We start from the raw sequence: 24,920 nt of genomic DNA on the forward strand, positions 1-24,920 counted from the left end.
TTTTGTTGGCGTGTTCAACGGCACATTGATTTGGGTATTTAATTCTTTGCACACTATAGATTAACCCAAATCTGTGCACTGCTTTTAAGCATTTCCTGAGATTAGCGGTTTTCCTAATCTGAACTGCAATCCAAATATGTAGTTTTAAAATTCTTTCAGTGTTTGTAACGAAAACGCCGATTCCAAGTGCTGTCGAGCTTTGAGGTTCATTCCAAGTCCAAAATGGGGCTCTGGATCTAGAATTTCAGAAGACCATCTTGTTTTCATCTGCCAGTACTCTCTGGACAGAGAGTTTACTTATTCCTAGAGTTTGTGAGGAATTCTGTTAACCCTGTGTCTTTGGGTACTTTTTCATCTCTTAGAGACTTAAAAGCATCATCTGGTTTTGGGAGGCTGGGATAAAACGTGTAAGTTATGTGCCCTGTAACTAATGCCCCCTGCTATCAGTGCTCACATTAATGAAGACAAAAGTGGTTCCTATATGTAAACCACAGTCCAGCCTCCATCTTAAGTATGTTCACACTTGCCTGCACACCAGTCTCAATAGGACTTGCACTCAAAAGAGTATTTCACTGACAAATCAAGACTTGATAGTACTACAGACCTTTATTCTCTAATTGTGTTTTTTTGCTTGCTTTTTCTATCCTTCCTTACCTTACTCCTTTTGTGGTTAAGCTAATTCCCTTTCCTCACTGCCGCCTCCTGTTTCTACTACTTCTTATTTTTCTTCTAAACTACGATCTGCCTTGTTCTCCCAGCTCATTTCCCTTCAGCTGTTCTTTCTGCCCCACCATTTCTTTTTCTTTCTCCCTTCTCCATTTCTATCACCCTTTTTAAACTTTCTTTTCATTTTTCCTGCCTTCTTTCTGTAATCTCAAAAATTTCCTTCACTTTCCATTCTCTCCTCATTTCTGTGTCTCTCCTCTTTCCCAATCTCTCCCCCCCCCCAAGTCTTTTTATCAGCATCCATCGCTTGAATCTCATTCTTTCTCTTTCTTAACACATTTTCCCATATTCCCCACTTGTATGTCTCCTTTCTAGCTGAGATAAGCATTTGTCCCCAGGAAATGCCCCTGTCTGGGCTTGTCCCAATGTCCCTTTGTTTTCTTGAGCTTTTGTAGTTCTCTGCGCACCTGTGTGCCTGGAGAAGCCATTCATCAATAAACAGAGGGCAGGCAATTCATCAGAGAAATTTCTGTCTGTGAATGTACCTTCCTGCTTTATCCACAGGGCCTCCAAAGCCTATCCTTGCATGGAGGCAGTGGCTGGACTCACAGGCTGGATGACAGTGATTCTGTTTTTCCTCATCTTTACCCCATGTCAAAATGCACGGACCTCTCTCTCTCCCCAGCACACCATTTTTTCCTGCCAGAACTTCATGGGGATTCCAGGCATGTATTTTTTTAAGTGACTGCCAGTAAGGTATGGCATGCCATGGCATGGCATGACATGACAACCTACAGGATATATGAGCCAAGAGGCAAGAAATACTTGATGGAGTTTCCCTACCTCAGTGTTCAGAGGATGTTGTTTTGTCTGGAGCTCTCTGGCCCACAGATCTGTGCTCAGCAAGGGCCATGGTTTAGTCACCACACTAGTTTGCTGTTCATGTTGGCCTCGGTTTTGGTAGTTTAATTGGTACGTACAGTTGCTTGTGAGCAAGATATTGTCAGGACTCAGCCTTGAGCTGAAAACTGTGGATTGTGGATGAACTTTTACACTGTGCTGGTGGAAGACCTTCAGTCCTCCCCAGGCATTTGTTCTTGCATTTCTTCCACAGATGCACAGGGAGCATTTCTTCCTGTGAAGAACACCACTGTACAAAGTTTCAGAACCTGAGAAACAGTCTGAATTTTGTGAGCCTCCCCTGCTGCTAGCAGTTAACAGCAAAATATGCAGGTATCAGGTAAATTCAATTATTCTTTTAGAAAGTTCTGAATAGCAAAAGAACTACTGAACTATCTGTCTGCAGATAGAGGCAAACAGCTGCAACCTGGTTTGAGTCTGATTTGTGTTCATCCACAACGATGACTGCAGAAACAATCCTCTTTTTTTTTCTTTTCCACTAGGAGAGCATAATCCTACAAAATTTTCATCACTTCCATTTGTGAGAACTGCTCTAGGTAAGAAGTTTACAAACTATTTATCTATTCTCCAAAGATTTGCTACTCTCCCTCCACATGTGCAGAGCTATGATACCTTTTGGGCCCTGCATAGGCATAGAAGTTAGAATCAGTATTCTTCGTACTTTCTCTGCAAGCCTTAAGGAAAAAAAAATCACATTCATTTAAAGACATTTCATATTTCTGTGCATGCAGTGAACATAGTGGAATAAGTTTAAGCCTAGTGACTAAAAAATCTATGGTATAGATGTTAGGGGGCAATGTTTTTTCCCATTTTTCTCTTCCAGCTTTGGAAAAGAGTCGGTAAACTTTAAGTGCACTCAAGAGACTATGGCTTTTGTGTAGACATCTGCAAAGTGATTGAATTTTACAAATTGTGCAGGCACTCAGACACTTATTAGACAATATTACTAGAGCTATTTGGAAAGAAAGAGTGGAAGAGAAAAGAAATTATGCATGTGTGAAGGGGTTCCTTTAACCTACTTTGAGGAAGAAATTTTCCAGCCAGTGCGGAATGGTGTGGGGGAAAAAAATATCCTAAAATATGTTCATTTTTGCATTTTCGCAACCCTTTGACCAAGACCTGATCAAACTTTGGCTTTGTTTGATGCTGTTGCTTCTCGCAGACTTTTTCTGTAGGGTTGAGTTTTAGCAGATTTCAGTCCATGTCATGTGTGTGACCAGTGGGAACCCTGCATCTGCTCACACTGCCTGTCACACACACTCTGTGCCTGGCCCACAAACTTGCAGCCTCTGTGTAAACTGCAGTGTGAGCTTTAAGTGGCTCGTTTTCAAGAGGCTCTTGGGTCAGTCACAGTCTACAACGATGTCTGTTAACAGCATAGCTGTCTTACAAGACTGGTACTGGGAAAGCACCAGGGTGAGCTTGTTTCTGGTATTCGCAGAATGACATGCTCAGCATCCTCTCTCTAATGTCACACAAAGTAATATACAGGGCATTTATTGTGAATTCCACCAGCATATCATGAACTCACACGCGGTGTGAGCATGTTAATGCTGTCTGATGACACCGACATGTGGTTCTTCTGAGGTTGTAACGTGATTTTCCTGACATCTCCAGAAGCGACAGCCCTGCTGGGCAAACTTTCAAAGGTGGATAGAAATGTGTGTTTGCACATCAAAATAGGCAATTTATTTCACAAACAGGCACCAAGGTGTCCAGTTATCCATTTTGCTTATGCAAATACGAATTTTCACAAGCACAACAGCTGTGCCTGCCCTGACAATATTTCCATAAGGTAGCGGATTGTTAACTGAAGGAGACAGTGCCTTGTGATGCTGCTTGGGGAGCGCTTCTGGGGGATGGGTTGTGCCAGTACAAGAAGGGTAAAGACAGTCCAAAGGCACTTCAGCTCACAACTGGAGTGGTGCAAAACTGGCATTGTGAAATCTGAAGCAGGGGACAGTTTTGTGAGAAAGGTCATGATCTGGATTCAGGGTGAAGAGTGTGGACCCCTGGGCCATGCTATGTGTATGTCGATTTGATGTGTAATGTACACAAAGCTTTCCTGCTCATCCCATGCCCCAGAGCTCCCTTGGGCCCTGGGGTGCCGCAGTGGCCTTCTGGGCACACATCTGCGTTTCCTAAGGAGTGGTGGGCGTTTGCACAGGGCTTTGCCGGGGCACCCAAGGGGTTGGATGTGCGCGCGTGGGAACGCTGGGCTTCCCAGGGGAGCCTCACGATCCAGCAGCGTCCAGTGCCCAGCTGGATGCCGTGGCCCATCGCAGACCCCTACAGCCGCAACTCCGCGGCAAGGCATCTCACGCCCTGTTTGCGGACCCGCTGGCCGGTCCGCTCGCGGGCGCAGCAGAACCCGCCCGGAACCCGCCAGCAGCGGGCAGCCACCGGAGCGCGGGTCCGGTCCGGTCCTGGTCCCGCTCCTGACACCGCCCCGCTCCGTGGCCGCGGGCCCCCCTCCCGCGGGCTCCCCTATGAGGTCAGCGCGGCGCAGGGAGGCCCGCCCGGCCGCCCCGCCCGCCCGCCCGCGGCGCAGGGGCGGCGTGGCCGCGCTCCGCCCCGCGGCGCCCGTCCGCGTTCCATTGTCATATCCTCCGCTCAGTTCCGCGCATTCCTCGCAATCGCTGGCGCCGCGCCGCCCGGCTCGGAGCCCCGGCCCGCCCGCCGCCGGCCGGGCAGCAAACTCCATCCTCGAAGGCGTCCGTCCGCCCGGCCCGGGCAACCTACGGCCGCGTATAAATAGCCTCGAGCGGCGGATTAAAAAATAGGCGCGGGGCATAAATAGCGGGGCGGCTCCGGGGGGCGGCGGGCGAAGTTTGCCGTCGGAGCGGGCGCGCTGGCGTGCGGCGGAGGGGCGCGCGGCGCGGAGGTAAGAGAGGGGCCGCGCGGCGCGCTTGTGCCGGTCGGGGCGGGGGGGTACGGTCCCGGCCCCGGGGTCGGCCGAGGGGCCCCGCAGTGCCCGGGGCAGGCGGGACTGGGGGCCGCGGCGGGGCGGAGAGGGGGGGAGAAAGTTGTTTCCCGCGGAGTTCCTGCCGCTGCGGGGTGGCCGCGCCGGAGGCTGCAACAGGCGGCTGCCGCCCGCCCGCCCGCCCGCGCCGCTCCCCGCGCCGCCGCTCGCAACTTAGTTGCCTGAGTCACTGCTCGGCAGCCGGCGCGCACACACCGCGCACACACACACACACACAACACACGCACACAGAAGACTCTCTCTCTCTCTCTCCCTCTCGCACACGCACGCACCGATCCTTGGCGTTTTTCACATTTTTTTCCCGCGAGCCGGCAGCAGCCCCGCGCTGGGCGCACAGGCTCGCAGCCCTCCGGAGCCATCCCCGGGCCTTGGCGCGGAGCTCCCGCTGGCCGCCGAGTTTCGCCTCCCTTTCCCTCTTTTTATTTTCCTCTTAAAAGATGAAAGAAGGAATGTCCCTTTTCGCTGCTTCTTCTCCTTCTCCAGAGCTGCTGCTGCTGCTGCTGCCGCCGCCGCTGCTGGTTAATTGCACATTCAAGTGGAAAATTTTCGGGAGTCAGCAGAAACATTGTATCCAAAAAAGACAAAGTCGCAGTTGCAGCAACACCGAGGAGCTTGTCCCTGGAAAACTTCCTTTCGGTAGGAACCGCAGAGGTTTTTTTGTGGTTTTTTTTTTTTTTTTTTTTTTTTCATTTCTCGGCGAGGTTTTGAAGAGCTCTATCGCACAGCTGTCCCCGGCGCTAGTGCGGAGGGCCGGTGGCAGCCTTTGTTCGCAGAGGAGCGCTTTCAAAGGAAGTACACTTCCAAGGGGGAGGGAAAAGTTATACAGTGCGGCTTTTGTACCCAAATTAAAACAAAGCGGCCCCCCCCCCCTTCACACAGCCAAACAAAACCAGCTAGGAGATATAAAGCGAGAGGAGGAGGAGGGGGGGGGGAAATATCTCTTATATTCACCAAGTTAAAAAAAAGTTTGCGCTGCTGCCTCTGCTGAACATAATCCTGGTCGTGATTTTTCTCCTCTGGAAATCTGTTTTAAGTTGAATGGTGTTACCAGTATAAAAATATTTATGAAACAATGAAATACCAGCCACCCACGTTTCTCAGGAGAGTTGTTAACTTATTAGAAACAAGTGCCTGCCTTTGATATGAAGAAATGAAAAGTGACCTCCAGAAGTGCTGGAAAGTTAGGGAGCAGTTCTGCCCTGCGCTTTCTGAATGTAAATGGCTCCCAGTATTTTTTAACTGTTCCTTGTTGAACACCATCTAGGAAAGAAAGGCCAAGAATCATCAGATTACTCTGGCGTTTTATGATGTAAAATAGCATACATAAGAAATGTAAGCTGAAATGGCAGAGCCTCAGGGAAAAAAAGTACCTATGCAGTTGTATTCCTGTATTAAGTGAAGCATATTTGCTTTCCCTTCGTGCTGATAAAGTTTAGAAGCACAATCTGAGCAGTTAGCGGTTTTACAGAGCTGTCTAACCTGAATAATGGCAAACTTTGGAGCTGTATGGATAACATACTCTTTTCTCTAGCTGCATGTTCAGTTATTATGCAGTACATCTAATATGGAAATCTCTGTGGGAATGCCTCTTAGGAAAATTCATGTAAATAACTAAGTGCTACCTGCAATTGAATATGAAAACAAAAATGATTATAATTACATTAGGACTTAATTTAAAATTATGTAGGATTCTTCTTACAACCCTAAATTGGGAATGTGTGTCTGTAATGTATGATGTATTCTATCTCTATAAATAGTTGGGGAATACCATTACAGGATATTAGATTGTACTGATGGTAAGATGGTGCTATTAAAAATGACACAGACCTGTATATTAAATTACTTCTGGGGCTGGGGGAGAAACTTGCATGTTTGTTTGTATATGTGTGTTTATATATTTTTATACACATGCACACATATGCATCCTTTATTTGGGAATAGAAATACAGGAATTAATACAGTGGATGTTCCTAAAACACAGAATTCAAGATACTATATTTGAGTCACATTCTGAACTTGCAAGTTTTCAAAATCAACTTCTTGAAATTATTTTCGTTAAGGGTAAACTTTTTTGAGGTGCATTTATTTTCACCTTCATGGTAAAACATCTTTTCAACACTGCACTGGTTTTAAATGAGGTCATAAGGCATTTTTCTATGCCAGTAGGGCTAATTCTGCATTTCATTTGCTCCAGGTTTTTATCAGCTGACCAAGCAGAAATTTTGGATGCAAGTGATTTATTCCAATTTTTATTGTTAGTAACCTAGAAATACCTCTGGAAAGTACTTTATCGCTGAACACTTTAGGTGTATTTCGAGCATCAGTGTTGCGTACGCTGCTTTGGTGAAGTAAATATTATTAGCCTTTTAACCCAGGAGAGTGTAACAACAGCTCTTGAGATTCAAATTGTGGTTTTATATTCTGTACAGTTTCTTAGTCGGTGCTGAGTGGGGTGCACACGGGCAGTGAAGCAGAGGAAGAATTTTGATTTGACAGGAGTCTCAGTAAAGACAGACTGTGCTTAAAGGAGTTTTAATTAAACAGCTAGAAAAGAACAACAGAAACTTAATTATGAACTAGACCCGCCGTGAGTTTCCAGCTGAGAAATGATAGTGTATTGTGATGTGTGGAGATGTGTGAGCATGTGTGTAGCATGTTTGGTGTAATTTGTAGCTAGTTTTTTGTTGTTGTTGCTGCTGGACGGTGTAGTGGTTTTGGATATCGTTGAAAGTGGTTTTTAGGCTTTGTTTGTCCATGCCTGAAAAAGTTAAACTCAGCTGAGTCACATGCAGAGGAAAAAAAAAGATTTCTTCCATCTTTCTGTTGTAGATAATATTGTGAGCAAACTTTTAAGATATAGTACAGGCAATACTGTAATAAAAACTTCTGGAGCCATAGAGAAATTCTGGTGTCTTTCACTTCAAAAAAAGTGAAAGGTAAAAATATGTAGTTGTGTATTATGATATAGCTGTCAGTTTTCAATCTATAAAGTAGGATAGTTACACTGTTGGAAGGATTTCACTAGAAGTAATCTGATTTTATTAGAAGGGTGCCTAAGACCATTTCCAAAACATGAAGATTTTGTGTACAGTTCTGAATGTGTGTATTTGGGAGAAGGTTGCCTTCAAACATGTTATGAACTCACGTCCTCTGACTGTGTGTACACATGCATACATCCCTCTTTCTATCTGGTATTTCTTCATAACTCTAATATTAATGCTATATCTTTCAAAGGTGGTTTAAAATCTGTCTTTCTATAGTGATTCCTTTATTTAAGGAGAAAATGTTTGCTGGATCCAGTCCTTACTCAGGTTAAAGTGACCGGGATGACTCATAGGAATAAACATTTGCTGGATCAAATACTAAGATATTTACAGCATAGGCTTTATGTACATGGTTAGAATGATATCTGATGTCTAAAGAAGGACATCTTTGATTAAAATGATTGTCAGTTTGACACACATACTTTTTCGAATTTTTGCACGGGGCTTATGTTCTGATTTGCTTGTAATCTCTCTAAAACTTGAAGGCAGATTTCTATTAACAGTTGATCAGTCATTCCATTTGTGCCCTTATCCATAGCATGTGTAAATATGAAGTGAGGGCTGACTTTTTAGAAATCTGGTCTGAATTCAGGTTAATTCCATCAGCTTCATATGGCCTGTTGCAAGGTGGCATATTACGTTGGCTGTAATGAGGGTGCAAATTGGCCCTTTAGAAATGATTTTGAAGTCCCCAGTTGATCAAAGGGACCTACTTTTTCATGGGAGAAATAGTACTTATTTCCGGGATTTGAGATTTAATTATGGTTTTGCCACCATGTTGCACTTTGCCATTAGCGCTTGCCACAAGTAGGAATGTTTTGTATTCCTCAACTACAGTCATTTACTATTAAAAAATAATTTAAATGGGTCTCAACAAAATTTTAGAACTTTGAAGAGGTAAATTGTCTCCCTGAAAGCAAGGGCTGCTAGAGGGTTTGTGATAGTTTATGCAAGTACTGTATAATTTAAATTGCATCCTGTGATATATGAACTGATTAATGGCATTATTTATTGTAAAGCCAACCGACTCTAAGCCATGATGAAGACACATTTTTAGAAGAAAAATCTCTGCAATAAATTCCCACTTTATGACCATATCTTGCTCTCTGTTCTTGCACAAAACTCTTTTTGACTTTTGCAAGTGGAACAAGGATGGAATAATATTTCCTGGAATAATTTTGTGCTTGGTTTTAACGATTGCTCATTTCCAAAACAGAAGAGAGTGAAAAGTTGCAGACTTCAGTCCTTTCAGGCAGCATCTTCAAATCTGATCCTCAGATCTGTCACATAAAATTCAGCTACAAGTTTTCTGATTTAATACACCAAACTTCTCCTGGTTTTGTATGAAATCCCGATCCCGCTGCAGTCACTGTTTTATCTCGTTATTGGTAAAGCCAAAATTTCTCGCTGTGCTGATCCAGATTCAGCAACTTTTATACTATATCAGCTTATTAACGTTCCACCAGAATGATATTAATTTTAAAATAGAGGGACTGAAGTCAAAATCTGTCTCGTAGCAACTCATTTGAGACACCCTACCCAGGAAGTCTATGAATGTCTCAAAGAGTAACGCATCGTGTGCTACATCCCCTTATTTGTTAGATGAATTTTTGTACATACGTCGAGAAGGCGATGAAAATCCGCAGAGTGCCTAAAGGGTTTACAGACACTTGCCCGGTTGGCGCAGGGCTGTGACCTCTTTTCCTCGTCCCTCCAGCCTGTGCCTGGTTTGTCAGAGCCAGCCCCCGTTTGAGTTTGGCTCCCCTCCAGCCGAAGGTATCACCTACAACTTTTTGTTCATTGTCTTCTACTCATTGTTTGCTGGAACAACGTGATTATTCCCTCAGCATCCTGTTGTTCCTTTGCAAATGGCCTTCTTGGGTTTCCAGCTCCTCGTAGCTTTTCACTAAACTTTCGGGTCAGAGTCAGTCTGGGCAGCAGCAGGAGCGTGTGAGCACAGAATACAAGTTTATTTGCTAGCAGGTCAGGAGGTAGAATGTGAAATCTCAGCGTGCTGGGAGGGGGAAGGGAAGGAAAGTCTAGGATTATGTGTAAAACTATTAAAATGCTATTGACTGGGAATCTAAAACAATGACGAGTGCTGTTGTTTTTACAGATACATGAACTGAAAACTGCTGCTAATGATGGGAAATGTTAATTATGTGAGAACATATTGAACTTATATTCTCTGGCATGAACTTTTTTAAATGCATCAACTGTGCTGCCTTTTATGCGCACAGCTTTCTAATTATCATAATTCAGTACAGCTCTGGCTTTTGGAAAGAGTTCAAGTGCAATCTCAACTTAACATGAAAGGAGGTTTTTTTTTTTTTCTTTCTTTTTTAACTGAGAATGTTCAAGAACAATTTGAAAAGATAATCTAAAAATGCTACATATTTAGCTGGGTATAAGTCAGAAAATAAATATGTTCCCATAGCTGCCTATCAAAGGAGAACAGATTATTAGAACAGAAACTTGTCTGTTTTTCTTATTATGTCTTTCACACTCCTATAGAACACAGCCAAAAGCACATTTTCATAATTGAATACCATAGACACATCTACTATATATTGATTGACAGTAGTTTTTTATTTTGTCAATTTTTTTAAATGATTGAGTGGATTACTGTGTTGTTATGAAAAGATTTTTTGCTCAAATACTAAGTAAAAAAGATTTCATTTTCTTAAATGAAGCAGGAAGACAACTTTCTTGGTTCTTTTGGAATTAACCAATCATGTTTCTGTAACATATTCAAGTCCCATTCTAAATGGTCCTTACTGGTCAGTATTCACACCTTGTCTTGGTGGAGCTTGAGGGGGTTGTAAATATCAGGTCTTTCTAAAGCTCTCAGAAGTGGTTTGTTTTATTTTTTTCGTTGTTTTGGTTGTTGGGTTTTTTGTTTGTTTGTTTGTTTTTTGAGGGGAAAAAGAAATTTCATTTAACTTGCACTTGAATTATCCTTTCACAGATTTTCTTTTTTCCCCAGTATGTGATCAAATTGCCAGTTTCCACATCACACCCCCCACAATTTTTTGTCTTTTCCGTTACTACAGTACATGCTACATTTCTGAAATGCAGAGAAAGCCCCAGTGAAACAAAATGACTTCATTTGAGCTGGCACTTAAGAGCAGAATTCACTTCCACAGTGCTGAAATAAAAGAAGCCAAGTGTTTTAAATAGCCACTCCCCTAGGCCAGAGTGTTTTTAGAAAAGCTCATTGTCTAGATTTGAGCTGTAGCAGTATGCCTGCCTCTGTTAAATCTCCTGATCCAGACAGCTCGATTTCTAAAGTTGACATCTGGTTTACTCTTTGTTCACCTGTTTAAAAAAAAAAATGCAAATAGGCGAGTGTGCCATTGCCCTAGAGCTCTGCAAAAAAATAAAAATGCTGTTGACAGTTTGTCAAATAGTGCTTCCAGTCTAAGACTGCAGTAGCCTATTGTTATGCCAGCAACAGGCAACAGAAGTTGTGGCACCATATGGCTAGTATATGCTTCAGATAAGCTATCTGTTAATTTAGCTTATCAGCAGCGTTTTGATATGCTTCGTGTTTGAATCGCCAACCGGTATGGCCTTGGGTATTTTTGGTGCCAAATTATTCCTTAACATTATAGACATCACAATTATTCCCTTGGTGGAATCTCTCACCAATCAGTCACCTCATGGTGCTGTGAACAGTGGTGCTTATTTCTGGAATTAGCTCGCGTGTTTTTTTTACAGGGTTGTCTTTCTGTTGGGAGATTATAATTCAGGAATGACATTTTGGTTTTGAGGGGAGAAAATGTCAGAACAGACTTTGGAAGAAAAGGTGAATTTATAGAGGTTTAGTGGATTAAAGCCTCTATTATGTGTATCTCAATTAAAAAAATATGGTGATTGAGGACTTTTAATTAATGAGAGGGAGGAAATTTTATTCACAATCTATCACCACCATGCATACATACCTTTTCATCCTAAAGCTGGCTTACAGTTTAAAATAAAAGGCAAAACCCTGTAAACAGTTTCATTTTCCACATCCTTGGTTTTACCTTTATTCTTTCAAAAAATTAACCTTTAACAACAGTTGTGTCCCTATACCTGCTGTCAACCGATCTTTCAAGATTTTTTTTTTCCCCTGCTTTTTCCACAATCAACTGAAAGCCTTGTAGAAGACTTGAAGATTCAATGGAAGTTCCTTCATCTTCCCCTTACCCCTGCCTTTCTTTGGCTGTAATTATTTTGTAGCAGGAAAAGTCTCAAGCCATAAATACAGTCTTCCATTCAATGCCTCAGTGGTGTCCTGAGGGTTGGGTCTGCCCGCATTGCTCTCTGACCTTGCAGCACATTCCGCTGTGTCTTCTGCCCTACAGGCTCTGTCTTGCTGTTTCTTACAGGGCACCACAGCTGTCCCTGGTTTCCTGGACCTTCCTCTTTCCTTGGGTATGCACAGAGTTGCTCTTGGGCAGCACTTAATTTGGCTCTGCTTCCTTTGGACCGTGGTGACTTTCTGTTTCCCTCCTTTTGCAATCCATCTTGCCAGGTCCTCCTTATCCGGTCTCTTGTGCTGCTGCTCACAGATGTGGTGTCACTGTTGGGTCCCTTTACCCATTGCTGTTGCCTGCTGCATCCTTGCCCTGGCTATTGGAAAGAAAGGAACAGTTGTTCTTGTCATGTCTTTCATGTCCAGGATCCTTAATGGCCAATAGAAGGACCAGATTCTCTCTCAAAGAAATTTACAGTCATCTTCTAAATCTATTTGCTGACACCACTTTTTTAGTAATGAAAGGAGGTCAAAGAGAAGTAAATTTTTCTCCTGTCTCTTTGGAACAGAGAAATATGACAGTCTGAACAGTGGCCATTCTTTAACATCCCACTGAAATCCACCCAGATGAACTGCCTGGAAAAAGGCAGGAGCTGATGGAGCACTCAGGGGCCAGCCAGGTGGGCAGTGAAGTGAGAGGTGATGTTCCCACCTTGCTGCTCTGCCTGATTTTACATTGACACCTGCAGAAAACAAGAAATGCTTCCTGCCCTTGCCTTGGCATCTGAGGCTGCTAACAGGCTTCCAGTTTCTCTACAGGGACATGAAATGTGAGCATCTGTCCACTTACACCTGCTTTGGGGGTCACCTCAAATTTTAAATCTGTTTTAAATTCAGATTTAGAGTTCAGGTCTGTGGTGTGACTCATGCAGTTTGATGATAATAACGTTTTTTGGCTTCTGGCTCATTGCAGATTAGACCTGTAATCTCTCAATCTGTTGTGATTAGGGGGAAGGTAAGCAAAGGAGCTGGCAAAGGACAGGTGTTCAGACTACCAGTTCTCTGAGGCATGTGTGCATCTTTCTTATAAGTAATTTCTAAGTGCTTAACTGTGAGAGGCAATTTTCAGTCCACTAATGTATCTAGTTATCACCCATAATGAGTATGGTTGTCTTCAGATTGATGGGTCCATTTAAACATGACAAATCTGTTTATTTGGTACAATAAGATGCATCTTTCAAATGGTTGGGGGGAGCTGATTGAACTTCAGAACCTGTGAAGTTTTAGTTTATTTGGTATCTGCTTGACTTGACTTTACTAGTGTTTCATTGGTTCCAGTCATTGCTTTGTGATAGGAAATCCATGGCTCTGAATAATGTGCATTTTGCTCTTTAAATTGACTGTTACTTATGCATAGCAATTTCTTGCTGTGTTTCTTGGCATATTTACTATATGCTTGCTGACCAGTTGTAGATAAGCTGCTGAAGGGGCACATTTGAAAGACAGTTTTAAATGTGTGGTTTCCTATGCAGATTCACTTTAGCCTCTAGTGTTAATAATAATTTTTGCCAGTGAAACAATGACCCATAAATAACTTTATCATCCAGAATCTCTAAAAACAATGCAAAGAAGTCCAAAGGGTAGTATAATTACTATAGCTCTTCGTTACTTGGAAAATTAACTAATATTCTGGCCTCTGAGATTTTGGAAACAAATTAAAGAACCCTTTTTAAGGTAGCAGGCTGCTTTTAATGGTTCTTCTGTATTAAGGAGAGTACAGTATTGTAGGTTATTTATTTCTGGGCATGCAGTACAGGGTGAAGAGCCTGCAATTCAGCTAGCAATGCCTCTGTGCCCTGAGGTAAACTCTATTTCACAAAGGGAATTTTGATTATGGTCTACTGCTCTGTAGCATAGTGGAGGCTTCAAGAGGCAAGTGGTAAATGCTACCAAAGAAAAGCTGGATTGGAGCCACTGACGTCATCTAAGTAAATCTGCTGTAGGACTATAGCCATAAAATGACTGCCAGCCACTGAGCGCACTTTGGCCTTTTCTTGTCAAGTGTTTTAACTGCTGGTTTTTTCTTTTCCTTTTTTTTTTTTCTTTTTTTCTTTTTTTTTCCCCCTCCGAGCAAGATGCATTTTGTTTTCTTTTTTTTTTCCTTGTGCTGGTTGTGCACACGGTGAAATATAGAAACGCCAACGTCCCCCCTCCGTCCCCAAAACACTGCACGGAGCGGGTGAGTGGCTGCAACTCGCAGCTCAGAAATTAAAAAGTAAACCAGTACTTTTCCATACGTGAGCCTAGCAGAATTCAGCCTCCATCACAAGCTATTTTTTTTTTAGGTGCAAGAGCCTGGCAGTTCAAGTTACAGCATACTGATGAGATTTGTGTGGTGGGCAAAAAGCATTTTGATGCACTGGAAAGGCGTGCTTCCCTCTGGAAGAGCTAAATGCATAAAAAAATGGCTGGGTTTGAATTCTGAATTAGCACAAAATGCAGGTGTGTGTGTGTGTGAGCAGTGTTAGTCATTGCTTTAGGATTGACCTCGGCAGTTTCAGTCACTCCTGAAACAAAACTTTCCAGTTGTTTCAAACACCCGAATATATTGTTACCGTCTTTGATGGTACTTTTGCACACAACTAAAGAAACCAGGTGCATTAACAATAGCAGCTTAAGGATTCATTGATTAGTACATAGCAGTCATACGTGTACCTAAGGGCATATCTAAAATATCCCAGCTGTCCTCCACTCGAATTTCAGCTGTATCAGGGTTGCAACAAAAGTACTCCAGTTTTTGACAGTGGATTTTTAATTCATTGTCAACATTCTCTTGAAATGAATTTCCAGGAAGTTTAACATGCTTTTTTTTTTTTTTTAAACAGAGTTCACTGTAAAACACATTTATAATTATTAGCCAGAGTGTCCCACGAGAATATTCGTTTACTTGATTTATGTACTTTTTCTTTTTCACTTTAGAATAGAAATTAAGCATCACTGTTTTTGAAGTTGGAGTCTTATGATCAGAAATATATTAAAACCAGTATCTTATCCATGAATCATTAGATGAGTCAGTTCCTGAAACCACTACAAGCCTCACAGTTCTTGGCTTCGGCTGAAAGCAGGAAATCCAGGCTTCAATAACTTCCTTTCCCAGTACTGGCTATAGCAGCGTTAGTGGTTAGTATATGCTGCTTTTGTAAGCAATAGGAAGATGTATGTCTGAGGAACAAAGGCACTCAAGTCAATTTGCTGAAACTGTTTATAATTTGTGGTCTTGATTTGAATGTCAGGATACATTGGCATATACTACATTCTGTGCTGCAGTACATTTTCCAGCAGTGATATTCAGAATATGAAATAGAGGGAGCACATTATGGCACAATTCTTGGACAGAACCCATCTAATCAGTTTTCCAGAGAACAGGAAGATATTTTAGTGAAGTCATCCAGCTCCTAAAGACTAATGGGAACGAGAGCTGAACACATAGGAGTGAATTTAAAATGTTTATTTAGCAGTTAGTTTGTCTTATGCTTGTGCAACAAACTATTTTTATTCTGTTTCAGTGCTCCAAAAGGGCTTGAAAAAAAAAAAAACCAACCCAAACTTGGAACTTGTAAAATAAAAACACATGATTTGTTTTTCAGTCTCCTTTTTTGTAGTGAAAACTCCTCCTCATAATCAAGGACACATTGATTGTCTCTATGTCAGTGGAGCACTGTTGGCTGCAGAATCTGTCCTTTAAATGTGGAGTGCCTGCACACTGTGACATCTGTGCAAGAGGATGAACTATTTACCTTTTTGAGCTAATGGGGCCAGACTCAGGCTTGGTACAATGTTGATCTTAATGTGTTTACACCTGGGAAGTTTACAACCCTTTATTTTCCTTAAATATTTTGAGAGATAGTTTGGTATCTTATTTGGTTAAATTAACTCTCTAATTAATTAGCAGCACACAAAAGCCAAACCCACCTTCTTTAATAACTTAATTAAAATTCTTTTTATTCTTCCCTCCAAAACATCTTTTGTTTTTAACAAACTAGGAAGAGCAGGAATATCACGAGCAATAAATTAGTAGACACCACATTAAAAAAAAAATCTTCTTTTGACAGCACTGGTTAAACTGTATATACAGTATTGATAAAAAACAAGTACAGAGCTCTTCATTCAAACAGGCAGAAGAATGATTATTGCACATTAGGCAACAACACTTTTTGTAATAGATAAGATGTGAAATCGCTTTAATAAAGCAAGCTACAAGTTGGATTCTCTCTTATCTGGTGCAGTTCAGTGTGGTAAGTTGACTTCAGTGTAATGGTGGGTCCTACATTGTGGAGACTGGTATCCATAACAGAGACTTTTGCCACCTCCTCCCCCTTTCTGTGCAACTCCATGCCCATGGAAAGACCTAGAGAGGGTCAATGCCTTGCTCAGGCCAAGACATTGGAGCCTTTGAGGGGCTATTTTGGGTTGTGGGTGAGGTTGCCCGTCGGGGAGATGAAGAGGCTCTCCTGATTGTCAGGCTGGCATCAGCATGGTTTTCATGGGCTCTTCTTCCCCACAGTAGGGCTGGTAACATCCATCCAGGGAGAGGCCACTGGATGTGTTTTGTCATAATGGGTGCCCGAAGTGGGTTGCTGAGACTTTTGGTGTGGCGGTGAGCATCCAAGCAAGCTGCTTTGTGAATTCTGTGGGATCAGGGTTTCCCTTAGAATATTTAATGGGATGCTAGTGGACCATAAAGGTGCAGAGAGCATTTAAAAAAAATCAAACCCAGCATAACTGGTCCCTAACTGCAATTCTCACAGCACCAGCTTCTGTGGTAGAGGAAGTTTGTAGAGATCTCCAGGTACCTCCTGCTCTGCTTCTGAGGGCAAGTCTGTATCAGGCTGTGGAGCTCAGTACAGAGTCACATTGCAGACAACCAGAGATCTGTGCCATCAAGCTTGTGCAGTGCAGAACATCATGTGAGCAGAGTGGCTTGGGCTTAGCACAGGGTAGCTATATAAACAGTGAGGCTGTTTTGGAGGCAAGCTGGCTTGTCTCACCCTGCCTCCTCTGTCACGTATGAAGAAGGAGCATCTTCTCCTTTGGAAGAAGAGCTGGATGCTTAGGAGACTCCCGGGAAGGCATGCATCATTTCTTCCTTTCTCTTGGCTAGTTTAAGTGGTGCTTGATTCACAGATGCTGTGCTGGAGCACCAGCTGTTTATGCACACAGGAGAAGAAGCCTCAGTCAGGTGTGTTCCCTCTGCTCTGGAGAGCCAGATGCTGATGCTTTAGGGATTGCAGTGTTCAGCATCACACCACCTATTGTGGATTTAACTTACTACATTGTAATTAACTTCTTGTAATAACAATAATTATAATAATTAACTTACTAAAATAACAAGGATGTTCTTCATGCTGCTTCTGCATGCTGATTCTGGGACAGAAATCTTTCTTCTTTCTTGTTTTCTGTGTAAGGGAAAACGTAAGGACTTGAGCAGTGGAGAATAGCAGTGGCTTTTCACGGGATCAAAGCATATGTAAAAGGCATTGTTCCTGTTTGTGATCATATGAAGTGCAATTTTCTATTAATTAACGTTAAACAACGGATTGTTTAAGAACAAAGGAAAAAACCTTCAAGTGGAATGAGCATCTAAAGTTTAGAAGCAGGTTATAGTTGGGCTTGATTTAATTTTTTTTCCCTTGCAAAGAAATGTAAATGATTTAATATTGCCTTTCTAGTTGAACAGTCCTGAATATGGGAATTGTAATGCATAAGATCTGGAGATACATTTTGATCAAGTTCATACACTTTAAATGTGTATGAACTGAACATCTTTGTGTTGCTATCGATCAGAGAGATGTCCTGTTGCTCTAATGTGGATTTTGGTTTGGGATTAGAGGCCTGGGGCTTTGAATTGCTTGCTGTCTGTAGACCAAGTCATCAGTGGCTAGTGATTGATTCATTAATTAAAATCAATTTAAATGGATTTGTAAGCCTCATGTAACAGATTATCTTATTAACAGCATGAGAAAGGCACTGTGATCTGCAAGGAATGTGTAGCTTTAGACATAATATAGCACGATTTTATGGGAGAATTTAATGAATTGCTGTTGCTGTAAGTGATCTATGCAAATGGAAGAGCCTTGCTTAAATTCTACATTAAACAGACTCTTCCTGTTGAACATGTTTTTTTTTTTATTTTTTTTTTGAGCCTCCTCCAAAAGACTTGACTTTAATTGCATGTGTGTGTGCATGCCTGTGTGTGTGTTCCTGTACATATTCGTGGTCACAATGACACGTTAAGTATTGTCGAGTTTCTGACATATTCTGGTTTTGGAGATTTTTTTTTGTGTTGTTTTCTGTAGCATCTCCCTGACCCTATTCAAAAATATCCACTACGGGGAAAATAATTTTCTAAATTACTGAAAACAAAATGACAGAAAGAACATTTAATGCTCTTTAATCCACGGCCTGCTCAGCCGTGCTGTCTGGAGGAGACACTTTGGACAGCTGGAGGGGCCAGGCGGGCAGAGGGGAGTTCTGGCAGAAGTGAAAGTGTTGAAGAGGTGGCAATAAAAGCTTTCCTGGCCGGGAGAAGGGAGGCTTGTCTGTCATCCTTGCATTCGTCTTGTAACTTCTTTTTAGACCAAGATGTAAGTGGATCCAAGTCATTGCAGGCATCTGTATGTGTATTATTAGGCTCTGTGATCAGGCCTCAAGAATATCTAAGCCAAGGTATCAGTAAAATCAATGGGAATTTTGAATTTATTTTCAAACAGAGCAGGGTCGTTGCCTCCAAATCATAGCCTTGCCCACAACTTTTCAGTAATCTCAATAACATGTGTGCTCCATTGTGATTTATTACTCAGATTTCTACAGGAGAGAAGATTTTAATTGTGGGTGCTACATTGTAGCATCACTTTACACCCTTCTTCCCTCATTTGTGCTCCCTGTGCATTTGTGATTAGGGAGCACAGTGAATTAAATTATGAGATCACTTTTCCGTTTCAATTAATCTAGTTTCACTTCATTTCCTCTGCTGTATTGAAGAAATGGAAGAATATCAACTGAAAAATTGTAATGAACTTCTTAAAAAAAAACCCTGACAAAGCAAAATCACAACCATCATGTAGCCCTGAATTGCCTTCAAGACATCATCCATTCAAGGTGTAAGAAATTCTTCAAAACAAAGCACTGTTGATGAGCTTTGTTTGTTAAATAATCTTACTGTCATTGGCAGTACAGATTACAAATCTTTAACCAAAAAAGGTTCAAAACTGCATTAACATGGTAAAGCCAGTTGTAACTGCATTTTGGTGAAATTAAATGGGCTGCCTGAGATGTTAGGAATTTGCCATGGTAGAAGCCTTTTTTTCCTGCCATGGTAGAAGCCTTTTTTTCCTGCCATGGTAGAAGCCTTTTTTTCTGCCATGGTAAAAGGCTTTTTTCGTCACTTGTGGAAAATCAAATAAGGTGTTTGGGAGATGCAAATCAAACAAGGTCCTACTCTTATTTTAAAATATTGCAAGCAAGCTGGGTAGTGATGTCCAGTTTGCTCCACAGTTATCTCTTGGTATTCTTTGGGTCCTGATTGTAGGGGACAGACAGATGATTTGCCTCACCATGCATGTGGGCATGTTGTCAGCCTGTTGCCTGCTAATGACTCCAGTAAGAAATTTGGAGAACAACTTATAAGTGCACAAGGAAAGTGCAAACTGTCAAAACAGCAGCTCTCGGTGCTCCTTTTGGTGTATACCTTCCACAGAGCCTGTGATGGCTTCTGCACTGTCCCTTTCCTTCTCTGAGTCTGTGGTAGGTGCAGATGTGTAAGTGTGGAGGTTTGTGGCTGTGTCCTGCTGGGTCACTTGAGCCTGGGAACTTGGAAGCCAGCACTGAAATTCTGGGCGTGACGAGTTATTTCATCCTGGACACAGCCCTTGAAAGCAGGGAGAAAGTCTTCTTGCCCTGACTTACATTAGCTCTTACATTAGTGTGCCAATTTGAAATTAGAGTAGTCACGTAGTGATTACTTATTTTGTGAACCCCTTGGTTTGGAAAGGAGCAAGGAGACTCTTGAACTTAAAAGAAATATGCTGAGTTGCAGCATTTTCTTGAAAAAGAGAGAAGAGAGTAAGGCTGGTGTGTTGCTTTTGGCTGGGATAGAGTTAATTTTCTTTGTAGTAGCTGGTGTGGGGCTGTGTTTTGGATTTGTTGGCTGGGGTTAAACCACAACAGCAGGACATAGGCAGCATATAGACCCCTCAAAGCAGCAAACTTGCAGAGAGGTAGTTCCAAGGTGGCAGACATAGGCCATGACTAGTACCCCTCTCCTCTAGTACTGAGTAGTATGTGCAAGTATAGTCCTTTCCTTCAGCTGCTTCATCTTACATATCCAATCCCTCAGTTGTAGAACCACAATTTCAATTAATTGACTTTCTTCAATTGAATTTCTACCGTAGAGTTCTGGCTAAAAGGAAGAGGACATTGGTGACTAGCTTTTAAATAGCATACTGCATAACCCTGCCATTATGACTTCAGGGAATATTTTCCATTCTGCTTTTGTCTATAATGTGAATCTTAGTAACATTTGTCTTGTATTAAGGCTACACAGTTGTTTTTTGGTTTGGTTTTTTTTTTTTTTTTTAATGTATTTTACAAACCTTGTGAAATGTTTTTTATTCTTCCAAATTATAAATAGTTCAGTTGGCTCATCTATCCCTTTTGTAAGCACATGATTTTTTTGTAATAAGACATAGTTCTTGGGCAGTGTTGTATGAATGCAATTGAATTGTACAGGAATAAAATTTCCATGGTGTTCCATGAAGGTCAGTGGTATGCAATTAATTGGTGGACCGATGACAGGTGCTGGGTGGGAAGTGTTGCTGCCCTAAACACTAAATATAATAATTAAGCTCAGGGGCTAGTATTAAAAGCATGGAAGAGACATGACTCTCATTAACACAGAATTTGTGCTGTTATTTGTTATAACAAAACTATGGTAGATGTAGATTCGTGGCTTAATGTTATGGTTGCGATTTATAGCTTGTGACAGACACAGGGGAAGTGTCTGTTCTGCAGCTTGGAGGATGGGGTCCTATGTAAGAGGACCATGTACTTAATTTGTGGCTAAATTTTTGGTGCATGGTAAGCCAGTCTTACTAAAGAAAGTTTCTAGTTATCTGTATATTCAGAGGAGAGAGCTGTGTGCCTTTGAAGGCTTCCTGAGGGAGGTCCTGGCTGTCCACCCTCCGTGCCTGAGTTAAGGTGGATGGCATCTACCTTAGTAGGTGTAGTAGTTTCCTTGGGTGGGGGTAAAGCTGTCATTAGGTATGGAAATTCAGGGGTGGATTTGAGCATCTCAGTCTTTTGAATGCCCAGGTTATCTCTGCCTGTTTTATACAGTAGCTGCCCTTTGCTGGCCTGATGGAAGTATCACTGGGCAAAGAAGAGGGGAAACCTTTGCAGAGTAAGGAAGAATGTGTGTTTGAAAGCTGCCTAGTTTAACTGCACCTGCAAGCTCTTTGGTTTTTTAGGCTCAGCAAAGTATTTTCTGTTTTACCTGAGGATATTTAGAAAAACTATAAGAAACAATCAAAACGTTAATGTTTATTTTCCCCCTCTTCTAAAATGCAGTCCTGTGAGTGCAGCCTGCCAGAACCCATTGTATTTAATTCTGCTGCCATGCCATGAGGCTCTCTTGGGGAACTGGAGAGCATTTAAAAATAAACTGTGGGAGATTGTGGTGCGTGAAACTCTTGTAGCACGTGTGTTATGGTGTGATGCAAACAAGGCATAATTGAGAGGAGCACAGGCTGAATATTCTGCTGGAATAGGCCAGATTGAACACAAGATGTCACAACTGTGAAGACTGGGGGGAAATCTTGGCTCCAAAGAAGTCAAAGTCATAAATGAATGGAGTCTCCTCCACTTATATTTACACCTTTATTCATAGAGTCTTTTATAGAAGCCTTCACTCACTGGCAAAAAAAGTGAAGAAATTAGGGAAAATTCTGATATTTGTCAGTTCAATGTCTCTCCCCAATTTTAATCAAGTAGACTTACTTGAACTCATAGCCCTCTTTAGACAAACTGCAAAAAATGATAATTGCTTGTTTCTCCTCTGATTTCAAATGTGCACATTTTATGGGAGGATCAGTTGGTATTAATGTGAAAAGGCCAGTTTGCCTTGGCTTAGTCCATCTTTGTAAGAGCCATGACTTGGAAATTGGAGAATGGTTCCCTGTGGAATGCTGCTGCTGTTGAAGGCATTGAAACGTGTTGTGGATCCCTGTGGCTAAGTGGTGTGGGAAATCATGAATTAATGTTTCAACAGAGGATGCTCGTAGATACTTCAGTAGAACTAAAACTTTTAAAGTGACGTTTTAGGGGATTTACCATTCTTCTTGCAGGATGAACTTCAGTAAATAAAATTGCTGTAGATTCAAAATAAATAGAAAGCTAAAAATAGTTTTCAACACCTATCTATCTATCTGTCTGTCTATCTATCTATTTATCTCATATATGATTCTGACCAACCCACATTCAAACTCATTGGACTAGAGCTCTTCTGATCTGGTGATTTTAGCGTGCCTGGGGATTTTTTTGCTGCTTCTGGGCAGGAAGGTGATCATGTGATTAAGGCACAAGTCAGGGAGCAGAGATTTGCATTTGGTTTCTGGGGCAGAGTTGAGAGAGGAAGCTGGGAGAAATGTTCATTGCTCAGATTACTGGTGTAGGGGCAGTAGGGGAAAATCAGAGAAAAATCCATCCCGTTACATTGAGAGTGAGATTTAATATTTGCAAAGTCCTTTTACATACCTATGTGGAAAGTGCTGTCAGTGTAAGTGATTGTTTCTGAGATAGAGATTTCCCTACTTTTTCACTTTACCCAATTTTCTGTAATTGGCTTGGAGTGGTGAGATTGAGTGTAATTAAGTCTCATAACTAATTAATATGAGAAAGCCTACGCAAAAGCAGAGTAAGTATTTCAGATTCCATGATTTGTTCCTTCTGTAAAATTGGAGTAATAATACCTTGTTACTTAATGCTCTAAGCAATAATTGGCTAACAGTTATAAAGTGCTTTATTATGAAAATGTATGTGAAGAACCATTTTTAATGGGAGAAACAAATGCATAGGTCTCAGTCCTTGCAGACAAACTGATTCTCCTCTGAAGTAACATGCTGAAACTGGTGTATCTCAGGACCAGAGGAAATATCAAGTTCATATTTAAGGCTGCTCAAAGAATGATCACAGCTTTTTTGAAATACCTTTTTTTCTGAGAACTTGTCCTTTTTTTTTTCTTTTTAATTAAAATAATAGTTAAAAAATCCTTAGTTAGCAGTATAATAAGAGTGATTTAGACTTCCCACTACAGTAAGTCACCAAACAGGCCAAACAATCATATACATAATTCAGGACATAAAATCTCAGAGCATGTTTTATGATGAACTGTTAATAGATTGCTTTCATCGCATGCAGTAATTCCAGATCCATGAAAACAAGAGAAGTTACAGAGCCCCTGGATCTCTTCTGAGAATGACCCACCAGCAGCTTTTCTTTTTTCTTTTGCATTTGTAGAATTGAGTACTGGGAATTGGCCTGGGAATTCGCTCCACTGATTAGACACCAAATGTAAACTGAGGGCTGCCTGCAAATGTCTGTCTGTCAGGCTGTGTAGAGGAAAAACCACTTGTGCTGCCTGTTGGGCAGATTTGTGTACAGGTGAACAAAACAAGGAACAAGCCAAAATCAGCTGCCCTGGTGGGACTGAGGAAACTAAGCAAAGGTCAATAGGTCTGTGCTGGCTGGTGCATTTCTGGGAATAATGCTTGGACTAGGGATGGGCCATCAACAACTCACTCTGATTGCTCCCTGGAAAGGTACTGAAAGCCACGAAACTTGGCCAGGACAGTCAGAGCCGAAGCTTTTCAGTGAAACCACAAATGATACGGTCGCTAAGCCAAGAGAAGGCAAGAGGTTCAGAGCCGTGCCCAGACCATACTTCTATCAGCTCTTTGGCTTTACAGTTCCAGCTTTGCAAAACTGAAGAAGTGCAGGGAAACCCCAGAGGAGGAAGGACGAACCTTAAGTAATTAGCCTTCCAACTGCACAGCAAAGAGTATTTGTGCCTGGCGTGAGGCCAGGCCATCAATACTGTGGGTGAGGACCTGGTGAATGAAGCTGCTTGAAGCAGTCCCTGACAGCCTTGCCTGAGTGGCTCTTGGAGGTGTTCCCTGATCACTCATGGCACTGGTCAGGCAGTGGTGGGGCACTTCACTTTGTAACTCCCAGCACGCCCGTAGTGTCCTGGGTTAAGTGAGGTAGAGATACATTTGCCTATTGCTAATCTCAATAAGAAACCTCCAGAACTGGCTTACTATGGGGAATATAGGAAGGGTATTTTGGAATATGCCTCCTGTAGACGTAGCACTACCGAAATTTAACTGGTATAAATGTAAGTTTTGGAAATGCATAATCTTGTATGATAAAGTTTGGCAGAAAAAATGCAGTATTCTCTTTTATTGTTAGCTGCATCCTTTTTCCTGTGAGGGCTCATGAGAATGTTTTCATACTCAACATGTTTCCTCTCCTCACTATAGTTCATCTGCCAATCTGACCCTCCCAAGGAAAGTAAGCTGGCTCTGATTGCCAGATAGATGAAGGGAGTGTCATCAGGAAAAGATCAGGCAAATTTAAGGTCTAACCCTTTCTGTGGAACGGGGTTTGGCTCGGTGTGATGCAGAAGGTGAAAGTCAAAGGCCATCTGTGTGTCTCCACACCACTGTAACAGACGTCAGATAAATACACTGTCCCTTTTGTAAACTACTTAAGAGAACTTCAGAGTGAGCTGTTGTTTATAATGAAGCAGCGGCAGCTGCTGCATAGCTAAATCTGCAATTGAATTGCCAGAGTATATGAGCCTCTCGCTGTGCCCCTCATAAAACTGCCCTGAAAGAAAGTCATATTTATCTCAAAAGTGGCAGGCTTGGCATGGTGCCTTGGTAACTTTTTGCCAAGCAATCCTGAAGTGAAACCAGCTCACCCTAACCCCGCTAGATTTGGGTTCACCTAA

At 41.9% G+C, this 24,920-nt stretch overlaps 1 protein-coding gene across 4 annotated transcripts in view; it reads left to right on the plus strand.

Annotated features, from left to right (window-relative positions):
* Window positions 1-5,093: 5,093 nt before the first annotated feature.
* TEAD1 (TEA domain transcription factor 1) overlaps window positions 5,094-24,920 on the plus strand; it is a 157,516-nt gene continuing 137,689 nt past the window's right edge. For all 4 annotated transcript variants that reach the window (XM_018076056.2, XM_018076054.2, XM_018076053.2 and 1 more), the window contains exon 1: window positions 5,094-5,206. The gene's annotated coding sequence lies outside the window, so the exon portion shown is untranslated. The remainder of the gene's footprint in view (window positions 5,207-24,920) is intronic.

The sequence above is a fragment of the Manacus vitellinus genome, unplaced genomic scaffold, assembly GCF_001715985.3.
Source record: "Manacus vitellinus isolate BGI_N305 unplaced genomic scaffold, ASM171598v3 scaffold_30_pilon, whole genome shotgun sequence".
Taxonomy (NCBI): Eukaryota; Metazoa; Chordata; class Aves; order Passeriformes; family Pipridae; genus Manacus; species Manacus vitellinus.